Genomic DNA, 18,229 nt, shown 5'->3' on the forward strand with positions numbered 1-18,229 from the left:
CGGCGCCCATAGCCCTTGGCAGGATAAAGTTGAAGAAAGCTGGCATTGGACCCTTTCTAGCGCCGACTACTGACAAATCTCTACATGCTTGTTTACCCGCCGAGCAATAGTTCTAGCCAGGTGGCAACACTTACTGTTAAAATCGATGTAAGAATTTCGCTAAACCTACAAGTTTTATATATATCTCCCTTCCCAGACACAGTTACAGAAAGGCTTTTTTTTTAAAGCATTGCGCTGCACTTCGGACCTTTGCAGGAAGTTGTCAGTGGGGGAATGTGGGACGGGCCCTTTAAGCAGGAAGGACGAGGGTTTGTTTTTATGCTGCTTCAGCTGAACTCTCCTGCACTCTGAATGGGGGGGAGTCAGGCTGTCATGAGCTGTGCACGAGACAGTGTGGACACCTGAGGGTGACGCACAGCACTCCGATTAAAGGCTGTGGGGACACCTGAGGCTGAGTGACAGGGACCCCCTGCGCACAGGGACTGGTGAGTAGAACGGGGACTGGGAGAACACCCGTGGCTGACACAACCTTCGGAGCAGGGCAGGGAAGGGGGACACCTGAGGGTGAAGCACTCTTCTCAGCGGGGGGGTGAAGGATACTTGCCCCCACCCAAGACGGATACTGCGGGGTACGTGAGCTTGCCGCAGCGCAGGGAGTGTGTGGACATGATAAACCTTCAACAAACTGGTAAGGACATGGGGCAGGCGTAAGTGTCTTGGAGTAGGGAGGGGGGTGCGGACCGAGGTCTTGTCGGGGAGGCTTCCTCTGCCACTGGCCGGGCGTGCCTGAGTTGGATTTACTTGTTATTTGTCGAATGCCTACGTGCTCGCTCGTCTGACGGGAACCGGAGTGAAGCAGCCTCTTGTTTGAGGTGCGCTGTGTTGGTAGCTCTGTCTATTCCATGTTGGGTACGTGGCCGTTCGCGCTTGTTTTTACTTTGCACGTTCGGTCTCGTAGTATTTAGTCCTGCGTTTATATTGGAAAAAAGGAGGACTGCACAAAACACGCACTCATCCCATAGGACAACTTTAAAGCTGTGCCCATGTGATCTCACGCTCTGCATTTATTTCCTTTGTGGTTATGGACTTCAGCCGTGTCCCACAGATCGGCCCTTGCTTCAAGAACATTTTTAGGGTGGGGGGCGGTCTTGGTTACTGAATGACTCTTCAACGCACACCATTACAATCTGGTACTAAGGTGAAATTGGTTACATTTACGCGATTTAAAACTATTACTACCGGAAAGCGTAGAAAAAGCGCCCAGATGTCTTTGGAATTTGTGCGCGATAGAAATGCAAAATAAATAAAATTGTGGTGTTATCCCAGGGATGGGCCATGAATCTCTGACTGTATGGAAAAACCTGTACATTATTGATTGAATCTTAAATGTGGCAAAAGTACCAGCTCACACATCAGTATGCTGTGCAGCTTGCCCATGCCTGTTAACTTGTAATGAAGTATTGAGAAGTGGATTCCCTGTCTTGCTTTTACTATTCTCTGCCAATGTAAGATCACAGGTTACCTAAGGAGTGTTGGAAAATCTAGGGCTGGCTGCAGGTGCCACACAGGATTAGTGCCCACTTGGCAGTGGTGGAAGTGCATTCTTGGATGTGTAGTCCCGGACGTCCACATTATAAATCTAGGACTGCATGTCCCAGAATGCAAAGCCAAAACCAGGACTAGACTCGCGACTGGAATGGGGCATATTGACACAAAGCCAAACATTTTGGCGCAGCCCTTTCAGAACCCGGATTCACTGCATGCCCCCTTTAGGTGGGTCCTGTTTGTGACAGCTAGCAGGGATCTATCCGTGCTGGTCACCATTCCTTAGTTGGGGGGAGAAGAGACCTTCCTCTTGTTGGTTACAGTTTTCTGGTGTTTAAACTGGTCAGAATATACATTACAGAAGATTTTCTGGCTATCGGACATAGTTTGCTTTACATCCTGACCAGCACCCTTTAGACTGCTTTCTTTCTAGGACAGAGTAGGATTTTGAAGTGATGGAACAATAAATTCCCTTAAGAAAACATGTCTTACTGTCCATTTCCTTATTCAGACGTATTACAATGCCCAGTATAAAATATCTCCCTCGCCCAAATCGGAGTCCCGGCCAGCACAAACTGTATACAAGCACAGGCTTATTCAAACGCACATTCACTCGCTCATTCTCAAGTGCACCCAACCACCCATACATCATGCACTCGCTCAATTACACATGCATACATACACACAAAACCGGCCTTAGGGCGGGCAGGGCAGGGCGACCATGCGGGGCGCCATGCCCCCCCCCGGGATGCCATTAGCCCCCGCCAAGCCAGCTTGGGGGAGTCTTTTAAGGGCTCCCAAAAGCTGGCATAGTGGGAGAAGGCACGGTAGGCGCCCTTATGTTATTAAAGTTGCGGGCGCATTTAATAACAATAGGGTGCTGATAGCACCCTATTCACATGATGATTACCTCCCTGCTCGTCCTATGCCAGTGATTAACCCCCTGCCAGGCGCCTAAGCAGAGAGGGACAAAACAAATATTGTGCCCCTGACCCCGCCACCAACTCCCCCTCCCCCCGGGTCCCCCTGTTGACCCAGGGCGTGTGGATGGGGCGCCAATTCACCCAGGGAGCTGCTGCCTCTAAGGCCGGCCCTGCATACACACATAACGACATATACATACAAAATTGTAGACCTACCTTCTGCCCCAGTACAGATGCTGCTCCGACCACCTCGTGTGACAAGTGCCCTCTGGCTCCCATGCACAAGAATAGGAGCCAGGAAGCACAGAGCACTTCCTGGTTCCTGCCCATGTGCGCAGGAACCAGAGCAACTCTTTGTCAGCGCCCCATTGAGTCTGGATGTGCTGATAGGTGCAGGAGCACCCCTCGCACATTCAGACGTGCAGTTCCCCAGCCTGCCTCTCCAATGGGGCATGCAAGGCTAGGGAAGCAAAATGCCCCAGTCTTGCATGGTCGATTGGACATGCGCCCCGGGTACATAAACTGTCAAAGGGAAACTTTGATTCCCTTTGACAGTTAAACCCACGGATCCTCAGTAATTGGTGAGGGTACTGACGGGTGGCATCCACTAAGCACAACTGCTCTTCCACCCCTGCCCCCGTTCACAACCAGCACTGTTTTTCATCTTGCATCTTGGTTCTGTCTTATGTTATTGGATATCCAACTGCATGTCAGCAAGAGTCCTTCCTGTCTTTGAACAACATCTCACTGATTTAAGTACTCAGATAGTGGCAACTACAGCATGGCCTATTGTTAAACTGACACAGATCCACAGAACAGTATTGCCCTTTTGGTTGTTCAGTGATAAGCTGTCAATCGACCATTGTTGGTCGCTTTGTCAGCGTCCCATTTGTTTGTAGGAAGAGATGGAACTTAGTAACATTAGGGTTTGGTATTAAGGTTTTCCCAAGATGCAGTGCAGTGCTCCTAACTACAATCAATAGCGCAACAAGTCAGAAACTGGTACTTTTTAAAAAACATACTGGACCAAAACCAATATCTTACTAGTACTGCTGTGCCTCCATAGTTTCCGTTGTAATGGCCTAGGTTTGCAGGATGCATCTTTGTCATAATCGCATCCTGTTTGTGCCCAGAATTCTGCATGTCTCTCCCCAAGCCCCCACTTGTTCATCCTACTCCCACCAACCAAACGTAGTATAGACCTATAGATAAGGGTGTACCTAATAGTGAAATTACTATTCGGCCGAATATCGAATAGTTGATCCAGCTATTCGGCCGGAGCCAAAAAGTGAGCCGACTATTTTTTTTTTTTTAAACACACATGTTCTAGAACATAATAAACAACATTTTGTTAAATAAAATCATGAGACATTCTATTGCAGGAACATTCATGTTTATTAATTGGGCATGTATATCGCACTAAGTTTATTAAACGATCAAAATAAATCAAAAAACTGATTTTCCCCCATCGGTTGGATGGGAACTAACCCGTCAAATTTTGGGAGAGGCGCGAACTTCAGAGACTGTGGGGGAAGAGCAAACTTACTTGTGTGGGAGCATCTAACTTCTTTACGCATGTTATTACAACAATTCTGGTGAAGCTTCAATGTTACACACAGTGAACTCTTCATGTTTGAAACCACGAGTGTTAGGGAGAATTCTCTCTAAGGGTTGAATTTCCTAACCTAGTGAGTCCCCCAGCAGCTTTGCTGGATTTCTGGAGTTTGTTTTTTTCCTCCTGCCAAGAGTGAGACTCTTTTCCTCCCACTCTTGGACATGATTTATGGTATTCCTTTGACTGGTAATGTGTTTTATGGGCTATGGGGTCCTTTACTTCATAGGGTCTCATGTGTTTTTCCTATGTGTGTTACACAGCACCCTCCGTGCCATAACACAGGGGTGTTCTAGTGACACCCCACCATAGACTCCATACCCTGGGACTGACTACTGTCTCCCAGGGCATGTAAAGTCACCATTGGCTTTACTAGTTCCAAATTATTAACAGAAACCAGTACAACCATCATATTGTGGACGTACTGGTCGGGGCAATTCGATTGCCCCGGGGTCTGTTAGTTGAGGGGGCACGTCTCCGTCCCCCCTGATCGAGTTTTGGCTGGTGGCAGTGGAAACTACTTTTTATATTCAACCGCAAATATTTTCCTATGGGATTTTACCATTGTTCGAGGCTACCAACTTTAATTATGTAATTCTCATAGCCTCGAACATACCGCCGGTTTATTTAATTAATATTAATTCCCCGGTTGGTATTTTTTGCCAAGACTCGATTCTAAAATGGCGTTTATGTTCTCTTCTGTGACTCCAACTCAAGTCGAGCCCTTTGTTCCACTTTTTGGCGGGCTTCTCCACAGAAGCCTCCAAAAGTGGTGCCACTCTGTCTGGGTACCACAGGGGGTGTGGGAGGGGGTTTAGGCACCCTGGACCGAGTTACCTTGGTAACTCAGGTCGCACTCTTGTGTGATTGGCCCAAGTGGGCTCACCACTTAGCATGTTTGAGTGACAGCTAGGCTGAGTGTATGGGGGTCTTCTGCATAAAAGCAGGGCTTTAGGGACTGGAACTTCAGAAGTCGCCACAGGACCTGAGAATCCGACGAGGGAGAAGCTGAGCCGACCTACCACAACGACACCACCGGTGGAGCCCTGCAGAACCGACTCGCCACTTCCCGACGACAGAGAAGATCTCCCGGCTGGAGAGGCTTCTTCCCCTGACTGGTGGGCACAACCAGTTTTCCCTTCTTTCTTCGCACCCCAGCCCGGTTTGTGGTCGAACTGCCCGTGCCAAGCACCCCAGCAGCCGGATAGCCACTCACCACTGAACCACAAATCACCGGACCGCTCCTTGTACCTGCGAAACTCTGCGGCTGGTTTCTTCCCTGGCAGTGCAACGGACTCCTGTCTTCCTCCACAACGAGATCCTCTCTTCCCCCGGACGAAGCACCGACTTGCACCCGCTGCCAGGAACAACTGCCCCACTGGAGCATTCTCACCGCTTTAAGGTACCGTGTCTGCAAGGCCTCCCTTTCTAAAGATTGCTACAAGGTAATAATAACCCCTTAACCTTCTGGACTGGGCTGGCCGCCTTGACCCTCTAACTGGTCCCTTTCTGTGGTCCAACTCCTTTTTGAAACTTTACAAGACTTTTGTGCACTGCAACCGTGTGACCTTGGACACATTTCGTTTGGATCCTCTGAAAGTGGATCTGGCCTCTTGAACTCCAACTTCACGGTTTTATCTTGCCTTCCTCTCTTGTTGTGTTCTTGAAAAAGTGTTGGGATCTGTTTCAATTTGTTCTCTGCTTTTCTCTCCCTTTTTAAAACGAACTATTAGAGTGCCATCTACGTTAAGCGCTCACCGCTGTCTGATAATAAGTGGGGCTTTATTTAAGACTTGTCTAATATTCTTTTAAGGGAGCGTATATCTTTTAGTGACCGTGTTTTGAATTGCTTATTATTAGTGCCTGTGTGTTTTTCTAGATGTGGTTTTAAATAAATAATTACTTCTCTTTTACACCAAGCCCTGGTCAGTGTTTACTTGTTCTATCTTGACCTATTGTGAATACTCTGTATACTGCCTAACTCTTCTTGAGAGAAGTCTGACTGCTCAGCCACAGCTACCAAGTGAATCTGTGTGGTACAGACTGCTACCAAGTGGGTTTACTGCCAAACACCTGTAGTCCTAAATCTTTTGCAGTGGTCCCAGAGGGAACTGCACAGGTTTCTGCCTAACAACCACACACTTAAGGACTGCTGTGAAAATTAGCTGTCTCCTGTCCTCCCTATCCTTCCAATCACTGTGAAGCATACCGTGGTACTCAAATAGCATTATGTGCATCAATCGTTCTTTGTTTATTTAAACATTCCCATCCAAAAGCTAAAGTTATGTGTGCATGACTACAAGTGTCAGAATGCAAAGCATTGCACCAAAACCTGACCAATCTACCCTAATGAACTGGATAATGGAAATGTTTGTTACACTTACACAAGTGCCTAATACAACCAGAAGCCACACATTGGTATATAGCAATTTGGGCAGTTGCTAAACAGTATGTGAGGCTTTGGCTGTTTCTGCATTCAGTGTCTGCGGCAATTCTTCTGAAGCGCGACCTGCGAGTTTCCTGAGCCTCGGTGTGCAGGATGGGCAAGACAAACTTTGCCAGAGAAGTTCCACCTCTGTTCGGTAGATGGAAAGGTAACGAACATGCTCAAATGCTCATGCAAAGCATGAGCATTTCTATTTTGACTAGGTCAGTGCCACCAGGTTGTCTTTTCAGACCTGTGGCAGCAATGAGCTTTCTCTGCAGCTGCCTAGTGAGGGAGCAGAAGGAAGAGGCACATATTTGCACAAGTGCATGGTGTTATGACGCGCAGTGCGCTATGTCAGATCTTCCCGACACATTTTGTATCTATTACAAAAGTAAAACTTTTATAAATCGGGCCAAGCACATAATGAAGATGTGTTTCCTCTTTGCGTTTTGACCTGTGCACACACAAGTGGAGAAATCTATTTTTGTGAATTGCTGCCATGTTCCGTAGGACTACCAAAGAACTGTAAGCAGATTTATTAGAAAAGTGGGGTTGGATCTCGAACACGCCATTTCAGTTTTTTTTTTAAAGGTAGAATATTGCACGGTTCGTTTTCTGTCTTCAGAAGATCGAGGTCCAAAAGTGACAGCCAAGCTTTTCTCTCGGAAGCTCATGAGATGAGCACAGGCAAAAGCTGGCATTTATACTAAGGCTACCACAACATTGCAAGCAGAGGCTTTAAAACCCGACACGCACAAGCATCCAAATGACGGTAGGGTATCCGACGCAGGCAAAAGACATAGAAGATGGGGTCTAAAATAACAAACGAAAGATCTGACATCTGGGTGCATGAGGGTGGCACCATCTAGGGGTTATACTGCTCACCCTCCGTGCGCCCATTATGGGGATCATGTTATAAAGCAGCCCCACTGCTTATTTTAGTTTTGAGAATAGTGTTCTGATGCCCACGGCGAATAGTGTTATGATGCCTGTGGCGTTCCTATGACTAGGATAACTTCTGCCACTGGCTCTCGGGTCGTCAACCTTAGTCTAAATGATCACAAGAGGTTCCAAACCTTTTAAGATCTGTAATGTGTTTTTCATGCACATTTTAAACCACCTTTTTGGTCTTCGGATCAAGCAGTAATTGAAGTAGTTTCTGCCTTCCTTTCCTTTGTTTTTAAAGCTCTCCACGCCCTTCACTCCTCCACACCCCAGGAAGGTGAGCTATGCAGAGAAACAGAGTCCCCAGCATGCACACATTGTCATGCAGTTTGGGAAAGGGATTAAATATGTGACGGGCCCCAGAAGAGGGAGTGCCGTTTGTATACCTTAAATGGGAAATTGCAGTGAAACGCTGTGGCATGCCTGAATGATTCCAGGCATGCAGTCAAAGAGGAACCTATTCGGCTTCAAGTATTCGGCCGAATAACTCATTTTCAGCTGGAATTCGGCCAAATACTTACTCGAAGCCGAGTTTCGGTACACCCCTACTTAATAGACTGAGGAAGGGTTAATTTTCGCAGGATAATGCCCCTCCAGTGTTCAGCTAGGGCCATAAATTGGGGAAAGGGTCAGCAGTTGTAGGGGATACCTTTTTTGTACCATGTTAAATGACGGCTGGCCATGCCTCTTTTTTTGCCTCTAGACCCACCCCTATAAATTTAATATAATTCTTTATATAGATTTGATATACATTCTGCACTTTTCCTATACCTATCCCACCCCTTTCCTCACTCACTATAAATGTGATATAAATTTGATGAGCCCCACATTTTTTTAATATCAATTTTATAAGAATCCCAAGAATGTTTAATGTAAATTTCATATCAACTGGATGGGCTATAAATAGATGCAGGTCTAGGCGTGGTTCTAAGGCTATGGCGCTGTTGGCAGAGAGTCTTACAACCTGGACATATATTTTGTTGTAGGCCTGAAAAACACGTGTTCTCTTCCGGGTTTCCTGGCGCTATTCAGTGTCGTGCTGAGGAAACTGCAGTTATGAAGATCCTCTCTGCGCCCAGGTCCAACCTACTCCTCTTTCAATGCCTCATCTGCAGTCTCTCTCTATCTCTATCTCTCTCCCTCACTCCCTTACTGTGGCTACCATCTATCGGCCACCTGGTCAGAACACCCCCCTTCCTCTCTGAGTGGGCGGACCTCTCCTCTTCCCTCCTGGCCTCAACCACTCAACTCCTCTTTCTTGGAGACTTCAACATCCACCTGGATGCTTCCTGTCCTTCCACTGAACTCTTTTGTGACCTTTGCGACTCTCTATTCTCCCCTCTGGCCTGATTCACTCTGCAGGGCATACTCTGGATGTTCTGATCTCTTCAGACCTTCCCCTTTCGTCCCCTCGCCACTCCTATCTCCTAGAGTGACCACTTTCTCCTTTCCTCTCTACCCCTCAGGCCAAGCCAACCCTAGCACTGCCACTCACCTTCTCGGTTATCCGACCCATGAAGTGTGTGTCAGTTGAGGCTTTCGCTGCCACTTTCTCACCTCCCCTTCCCCCCTTGGCTGACTCGCACCCTGACACAGCACTTTTCATGCTCCACTCTGCTATACCTGATACTCTTGATGTTCTTGCCCCTGTCATGAGGTGTCATGATGCCTACCTCTAAGGAGCCAGGCCGGGCCCAGCAACCCCAGAGGCAGACATCATTTTCCCCAGGGAAGTCTCAGCGGGCCCAAGTCGGGGCCCTTTGGACTCAGTCCTGGCGCCTTAGGCGCCAGGCTCATAGCGGACCCCAGTCCTGGCGCCTTAGGCGCCAGGCTCATAGAAGAGGATATGTGTTTAAGTGCTTGGGTGCACACTTACCTGATGCAGACCTTGCTGCTTCATCCAGGCCCTCTTGAGGCCTGAATGGGACTACTTAACCTGTAGGACTACTTCACCACCCGGGTGTGGTCGGGGAAGGATACATACCTGATTGGTGGAAGGATACATACCAGGAACTTCTTCCAAGGCTATTTAAACCCCACCCGAACAGCCACACATGCTTCGCGTTGTTCTGCACCTAGCAGCTGGACGCTCACCGTGTCAGCTCCTGCATCCTGACTTCAGCCACGCCTGCCAGCACCCTGGAACACCTGCAAGGGGAGAAAGGAAGAGAATAGGAGAAGAAAAGCCCTTACCTGCTAAATCTGCATCCCGGAGTCATTTCTCCAACGGCCCTGAAAAGGAAGACATCATTTTAAAGGCATTTCGTTTCGATCGCTGCAGCGCTGCATTTTACTCACCTTTGCAAGGCGCTTCCATCTTCAGCACCGATCTTCCGGATTCAGCTACGCCCCGGCGCCTAGAGGAAAAAAGACAAGAACAAAGGTGAGAGGGAGAAAAGGAATAAGGAAAGCTCAGTTTCCTTTTAAGTCTTACCTGTTGGATTATTCCCACTGCATTTCGGGTCCTGCCGCTTCCTGGCATCTCCGGACCCCGGCCCCTATGGGGAAAAAAGACAAAGACATTGAATGAGCGAATGCAAAGACATTACCTGAGCGCTCATCCAGAACTGTTTCACTTCGGGTCGGCGCCATATCTCCGGCACACCGAACCCCGGCCCCTAAGGGGAAAAAGACATAAGCGTTAGCGCTTGCTGCAATTAGACAACGAACATTATTATTAAGCTTGAACTTTTGAACAGAACTTTTACAGCGCCTTACCTGAACAGTCAAGCTTACCTGAACTCCCATCAATCCTCAATCCAGTGAAGTAACTGGGTTTCAACGCGCCCCTGCATCAGAAGCAGGATGGAGAGCTCATCCTTCCAAACCCTAAGGTGAGGCTTCACGGGGAATCGTGGAGGAGGTATCGTGGAGGGTTGGAAGGGAGTGGGAGGCTTGAGCATTGTTCCACAGTTGGTAATACTCCCTTTTCACGCACAGGAGGGTATCCAACGAGCCAGGGAAGCCAGAATAGAGGGGCCCTTCCTGTCCATCTTCAGAGTTCTGCGCCTTCGACGCCGCGCCTCCGTGGGAACCAGGTGAGCGTTACAGAACGCGAAGCCTTACCACAATTTCCCACCTGGGCGCTATGGAGACTTCCGAGACAGATCAGCTGGCCCATCTTTTAGGGGAATTACGGGCAGAAGTGCACTCAGCCCGCCAGGAGACTAATGCTCTCAGAAGGGAACTAATCCTATCCAAGGAAAGAACTGATGATCTGGCCAAAAGGTTATTGCAGGGCCAGGCAGAGCACACTCCTTTACCTGTTTCCGGAGATATTTCTACAACAATGGGTTCGAATAACCCGGTACAAATCAATCTACCTGGACACATGCCTTTGGCCCCGCCGGAACGTTTTGCGGGGGATCCCAAGAAATATGCCGTTTTTATGAACCAATGCCGTTTACACTTTTTATGCAGGCCCGGGGCCTTCCCCAACGACCAGACCAAAGTAGCCTTTGTACTATCTTACCTCAGTGGCTGTGCTGCCGATTGGTCTATTCCATTGGTAAATCAGGATGATCCCATTCTCCGGGATTTCCAGGGCTTCCAGGCCAGCATGGAAAGATTGTTCGCTCGACACTCGCAGGGACAGGCCCTTGACAACGAACTGCTATCCTTACGACAAGGTAATCAGGATCTTTTGTCCTATATCGCCACCTTTAATAGACTAGTTGTGGAAACCGGATGGCCTGAAAATAAAAGGATCACATTGTTTCATCGAGGCCTGCGCGGAGAGCTTAAAGATGTTATAGCTCAGATAGTAGATCCACCCCAGGCCTGCGCAGACTACATAGACTTAGTGGTTCAACTTGATCACAGACTTCAAAATAGAAAAGCAGATCGGCTCAAGTATGAAACCAGAGTACCTATCAAGACCCACGTTAACTCCAAGAGTACTGACGTTTCCGAACCTATGCAAATTGGCAGTGTTAAAGGACCATTAACGCAGAAGGAACGAGAGAGAAGGCGACAAATGCAACTTTGTCTGTATTGCGGAACTTCCGGTCACTTTCTTCAAAGTTGTCCAGTTAAACCACCCAAGAAGGTGGTTGGAGCCACTGATAACGAGTTATTGACACCTGGTTCGGGAAACGACCTAGCCCGACAAGCGTAGGGGTCCGCTTGCCGAGCTTGAAAACAAACTCTTTGACCTCGCATTTTGTCATGCCAATGGTGCTTGTGAACCCAAAACAGCCTCAGCAGTTGCATGCTATAAAAGCATACATAGACAGTGGAGCTATTGGAAATTACATAGACCGTGAATTGGCTTCCAGGATTAAGCTTCCTCTCCACCCGAAAGTAACCCAAGATGTAATTACTACAGTTGATGGAACCGAAATAGCCTCAGGGCCTGTAACGCATTCCACAGTTGAAATCACTCTGGTGGGTCAGGACGGACATCGGGAAGCAATCGTGTTTGATGTGATCCACGCCCCACAATTTCAAGTACTTCTTGGAATCCCTTGGTTAGAAACACATAATCCGAGAATAGACTGGCGAGCAAAGAAGATAACTTTTCCTGATTGTGAACCAACCTGTTACCCAAGGAATCCAGCTATTGGTCTAGCCTCTGTAACTTCCACCCCTGTACAGCTACCATCTGAATACCAAGAATTCCAAGACGTTTTTCAGAAAGAGCAGGCTAACACCTTACCTCCCCATCGATCTTACGATTGCCAAATCGACTTGGTACCCAATGCACAACTACCTTGTAGTAGGATTTATGCTCTTACTGAACCTGAGAACCTGCATTTGCGCCAGTATTTGGATCAATACCTGGCCAATGGTTTCATTCGCCCATCAAAGTCACCAGTCTCTTCCGCTTTTGTTCTTCGTACCTAAAAAGGAAGGAGACCTTAGGGCCTGTATTGACTACCGCGCCCTAAATCAGATAACGATTAAGAATCATTACCCTTTGCCCCTGATACCTGAGCTTATCGACCAAGTAAAAGATGCTCGTGTGTACACCAAGCTAGATCTCCGAGGAGCTTACCACCTGGTACGTATAAAAGAGGGCGACGAGTGGAAGACTGCATTCCGCACCAAATTTGGGCTCTTCGAATATCAAGTAATGCCCTTCGTTTGTGCAACGCACCTGCCGCCTTTCAGTACTTCATGAATGATGTTCTTCGGGAACTTATCGATGTTTGTGTCATCGTTTATATTGACGACATCCTGGTGTATTCCTCCTCAGAATCTGATCACAGAAACCATGTTAGGGCAGTTCTTGAGAAATTGCGCCAGCACAAATTATTTGCCAAGCTCGAAAAATGCGTTTTTCATACCACAGAAGCGGAGTTTCTCGGATTCATCCTGACACCTCAAGGAATCCGAATGGACTCGCGGAAAGTGGACGCCATTCTCAAATGGCCATCTCCTAGCTCTGTGAAGGGAGTGCAAAGCATGCTTGGCTTTGCCAATTTCTATCGAAGGTTCATCCCGGAATTTTCTCGAACTGTTCAACCCATCACAGCTCTCCTAAAGAAAAACAAACGCTTTGAATGGACTCTTGAGGCTGAACAAGCCTTTCAGGACCTGAAAACCAAATTCACCTCTGCACCTGTATTGAAGCACCCGCGCCCAGATCTCCCTTACATCGTGGAAACCGATGCATCCAGTTCGGCCATGGGAGCTGTCCTGTCGCAAAGAGACCCAGAAACTAACCAACTACACCCTGTAGCCTTTTGGTCCAGAAAATTCTCTCCACCTGAACTCAATTACGCAATTACCGACAAAGAACTACTGGCTATTAAATCAGCTTTCAAGACTTGGCGTCACTATCTTCTCGGTGCAAGACACACCATCACCGTAATTACGGACCACAGAAATTTGCAGTATTTAAAGACGGCCAAAGCTCAATCTTCGCGACAACTCCGATGGGCTTTATTCTTTGCGGAATTTGATTTTGTAATTACCTATCGCCCTGGCTGCAAGAATGGTAAGGCAGATGCCTTATCCCGGATAGGCATGGAAGAACCCAATTCGAGTTTAGAACCTGTGCCAATCATACCGGAACAAAGAATTCTGGGCTTGACTTCATTGCAAACCATTGAGGACATCCAAGCTCAAGTAAAACAGCTTTTTGACTCTTCTGCCTTACTGGAATGGAGTCAAAAGGGTCCTCACTACACCGTTAAGGATGATTTACCCTACTTCCAAGAGCGGTTATTTCTGCCAAGTAAAGAATTGCAGGAACTTGTCATTACCCGTCATCATGAATCATTAATGGAAGGACACCCCGGTATCGCGAAAACAGAAGAAAAGATCAAACGCCACTTCTGGTGGCCTTCTTGGAGAAAAGACATAAAGTCATTTGTGTTGTCTTGCGGAATCTGTGCCCAAAATAAGAGTCAAAAGAAAAGGCCAGCCGGCCTACTTCAACCTTTGGACATTCCACCAGCACCTTGGCACACCTTGTCAATGGACTTTATAACTGACCTGCCTCCTTGTGGTGGTTATAACACGATTCTCGTAATAGTGGATCTATTCTCCAAAATGGCCCATTTTATCCCTTTAAAAGGATTGCCGTCAGCTTCCACCTTGGCCAAGGAATTTATGGAAAATATAGTGCGGTTACATGGTTTCCCTTCCATATTAGTCTCAGACCGTGGAAGTCAATTTATCTCCCACTTTTGGAAGAAATGTTGCCAACTAGCACAAATAGACGTGCGGTTATCCACCAGCCACCACCCCCAGACCGACGGACAAACCGAGAGAACCAATCAGACTCTCGAGCAATATCTGCGGTGCATGTTACACCAATCTGAGTTGAATTGGAAGGACATCCTTTGGATTGCAGAATATGCATACAACAATTCAGTGCATTCTGGAACCGGACAGACTCCTTTTTATACCCTGTATGGTCACCATCCTCGGACCTCTGACCTAGATCCACCTCTGACCCTGGAGATGCCTGCAGTAAATCACCTACATTCCACAATAACCCAAGCCTTCAAAGAAGCTACAACCCACTTACAGCAAGCCAAGAAAAAGTATAAAGAAAACGCTGATTTGCACCGAAGTAAAACTCCTCCTTACCAAGTAGGAGATCAGGTATGGCTAGCAACTAAACATCTACCCCTCAAGGGTCAGCGAACTTTTAATCCCAGATTCATTGGGCCTTACCCCATCAAAGCTATTATCAACCCAGTGGCCTTTAAACTCGATTTACCGTCCAACATGCGGATTCATCCCGTTTTTCACGCATCTCTTCTAAAACCAGTACAACCTGGAACCAGACTGTCTGAGCCCCCAGGCCCTGTCCAAATTGATGGAGAATTAGAATTCGAAGTGAAAGACATTTTAGATTCCAAGATAGTTAAGTCGAAACTCTTCTATCTTGTTGATTGGAAAGGATATGGACCTCAGGAAAGATCTTGGGAACCCAGTAACTATGTTCACGCACCACGATTAATTCAAAGATTCCATCGAAGATTCCCGCACAAACCAAAACCCCCGGAGGAAAAGACCTTGGGAGGGGCCTTGAGGGGGGGTACTGTCATGATGCCTACCTCTAAGGAGCCAGGCCGGGCCCAGCAACCCCAGAGGCAGACATCATTTTCCCCAGGGAAGTCTCAGCGGGCCCAAGTCGGGGCCCTTTGGACTCAGTCCTGGCGCCTTAGGCGCCAGGCTCATAGCGGACCCCAGTCCTGGCGCCTTAGGCGCCAGGCTCATAGAAGAGGATATGTGTTTAAGTGCTTGGGTGCACACTTACCTGATGCAGACCTTGCTGCTTCATCCAGGCCCTCTTGAGGCCTGAATGGGACTACTTAACCTGTAGGACTACTTCACCTCCCGGGTGTGGTCGGGGAAGGATACATACCTGATTGGTGGAAGGATACATACCAGGAACTTCTTCCAAGGCTATTTAAACCCCACCCGAACAGCCACACATGCTTCGCGTTGTTCTGCACCTAGCAGCTGGACGCTCACCGTGTCAGCTCCTGCATCCTGACTTCAGCCACGCCTGCCAGCACCCTGGAACACCTGCAAGGGGAGAAAGGAAGAGAATAGGAGAAGAAAAGCCCTTACCTGCTAAATCTGCATCCCGGAGTCATTTCTCCAACGGCCCTGAAAAGGAAGACATCATTTTAAAGGCATTTCGTTTCGATCGCTGCAGCGCTGCATTTTACTCACCTTTGCAAGGCGCTTCCATCTTCAGCACCGATCTTCCGGATTCAGCTACGCCCCGGCGCCTAGAGGAAAAAAGACAAGAACAAAGGTGAGAGGGAGAAAAGGAATAAGGAAAGCTCAGTTTCCTTTTAAGTCTTACCTGTTGGATTATTCCCACTGCATTTCGGGTCCTGCCGCTTCCTGGCATCTCCGGACCCCGGCCCCTATGGGGAAAAAAGACAAAGACATTGAATGAGCGAATGCAAAGACATTACCTGAGCGCTCATCCAGAACTGTTTCACTTCGGGTCGGCGCCATATCTCCGGCACTCCGAACCCCGGCCCCTAAGGGGAAAAAGACATAAGCGTTAGCGATTGCTGCAATTAGACAACGAACATTATTATTAAGCTTGAACTTTTGAACAGAACTTTTACAGCGCCTTACCTGAACAGTCAAGCTTACCTGAACTCCCATCAATCCTCAATCCAGTGAAGTAACTGGGTTTCAACGCGCCCCTGCATCAGAAGCAGGATGGAGAGCTCATCCTTCCAAACCCTAAGGTGAGGCTTCACGGGGAATCGTGGAGGAGGTATCGTGGAGGGTTGGAAGGGAGTGGGAGGCTTGAGCATTGTTCCACAGTTGGTAATACTCCCTTTTCACGCACAGGAGGGTATCCAACGAGCCAGGGAAGCCAGAATAGAGGGGCCCTTCCTGTCCATCTTCAGAGTTCTGCGCCTTCGACGCCGCGCCTCCGTGGGAACCAGGTGAGCGTTACATGAGGATCCGCTTGAAGCCCAAAGCCAAGTGCAACTCTTGGTACAATTCAGACCTCAGCTCGCTTAACCGCAAGTGTAGGGTTGCTGAGAGGAAATGGCGTGTTCCGGTACATCCTCTGACAAACTGGCCTGCCGCCTGGTCCAAAGGCAATACCGGCTCTCTGTCCGCACCAAGAACAGAGCCCTCATCCAAGCCCGCGTCTCTGCGGCATCTAACAACTTGGCCGAACTCTTTAAAATCTGCAAGGAGCTAGCCAATCCTGCTGCAGTCTCCACCTCTCCTGTCCCCTCCCAGGCCCTCTGCACAGACCTGGCTTCTCATTTCATCTCTAAAACTCAGGACATCCTGTCCTCTCTCTTCCTCTCCTCCTCCTCCTCCTCCTTCTACTGCATGCTCCTCCTCTGGTCTTTCATTCGGCCACCTCTCCTCCCTGCTTCTCTGCCTTTCCCCTTTTCTCTTCAGACAAGGTTTCTAGACAAGTCCGATCTATGAAAGTCTTGTCAAAACAGGTTCACCCCTGTTCCTTCAAAACCATCAAGGACCACATTGACAGCCTGGCCCCTGCTCTATCTGATTTCTGCAACCATTCCTTCGCCACTGGAGTCTTCCCCCTCCCCCTGAAGCACTCCCTTGTGCACTCTCTGCTTAAGAAACCCTCAGCCGACCCTTCCTGCCCTGCTAACGTCCAATCTCCAGCACTCCTTTCTTTGGCAAACTCCTGGAAAAGCTGGCTATCTCCCAGCTTAATCTTCACTCTGAATCTGGTGGCTCTCTCCAGGACCATCATTCTGGATTCAGAGCTGCCAGAAGCACGGAAACTGCTCTCCTGAACATCCGTGAAGACCTGCTCCCTAACCTCGACTTCAACCGCCCTGTGTACTCTTCTTACTTGATCTCTCTTCTGCCTTTGACACAGTCAACCATGCCATCCTGCTCAACCGTCTCCGTGATAACCTGAATATCACCGATCAGGCCCTGGCTTGGCTGACCTTCCTCTCTGACAGTCCCTCCCAGGTCCAACTTGGGTCCTTCCTCTCCTCTATCTTTATCTCTACCCGTGGTGTTCCCCAGGAGTCTAACCTCTCTCCCTGGCTGTTCAACCAATACCTGGCAGCTCTTGCCCATCGCAGTGCTGCTCTCTGCCCCAACTCTCAGTGCAATTTGGATGACTCAACTCATTTTCAGGCTCCCTTCAGCCACCTCTTCTCCTTCTCTCATCTCTGACTGTCTGTCCGCCATCCAGGAACGGTGTGCCGCCAATGATCTCTGCCTTAATACCTGTAAGACCGAGATTCTCCTCATCGGCACACCTGCTCCCTCCTTTCCTGTAACTCTCTGGCAGGCCTCTCTTGGCCCTCTTCCTGCTCCCACCTGTGAGGCTAAAAACCTTGGTGTCATCTTCGACTCCACACTTTCCTTCTCTCCTCACATCTCAGACGTCTCTATGCTCATACTACCAGCTGCACCTCCTCAGAGGTATTCTTCCTTTCCTCTCCTTCCCCCAGAAGCTCACTGTCTCCAGAGCTCTGGTTCTCTCTAGGCTGGACTACTGCAACAGCCTCTTTCTAAATCTCCCTGCCTCTACTCACCGCCCTCTGCAACTCATCCAAAACAGGACTGCAAGACTTGGCCTCAAGCCCAGGGATCGTATCTCTCGAGGACTGAAATCTCTGCACTGGCTCCCAGTGGCGGTGAAAATTCAGTTCAAAACCCTCTGCATTGTCCCCAAGGCCTTCTGGGGCCTGTGACCTCAATACCTTCAACTCTCTCTTCCTAAATATCTTCTTCTCGAGCTCTTCGCTCATCTGCTTCCAACTCCCTCAGGGTTAGTCGCTTCTGCAAGCAGCGAGTTGATGGTAGATCTTTCTTCTGCTGGGTCCTTCC

At 48.5% G+C, this 18,229-nt stretch overlaps 1 protein-coding gene across 3 annotated transcripts in view; it reads left to right on the forward strand.

The window, feature by feature from the left end:
* The first annotated feature begins 299 nt into the window (after positions 1-299).
* SLC8B1 (solute carrier family 8 member B1) overlaps positions 300-18,229 on the forward strand; it is a 348,368-nt gene continuing 330,438 nt past the window's right edge. For 2 of the 3 annotated variants that reach the window (XM_069619233.1, XM_069619235.1), the window contains exon 1: positions 300-485. The gene's annotated coding sequence lies outside the window, so the exon portion shown is untranslated. Of the gene's footprint in view, positions 486-526; positions 689-18,229 lie in introns of those variants that run through there. The other variant, XM_069619234.1, reaches the window with a different exon arrangement.

Source organism: Ambystoma mexicanum, chromosome 10 (genome assembly GCF_040938575.1).
Source record: "Ambystoma mexicanum isolate Mex_15411 chromosome 10, UKY_AmexF1_1, whole genome shotgun sequence".
In the NCBI taxonomy this organism is placed as follows: domain Eukaryota; kingdom Metazoa; phylum Chordata; class Amphibia; order Caudata; family Ambystomatidae; genus Ambystoma; species Ambystoma mexicanum.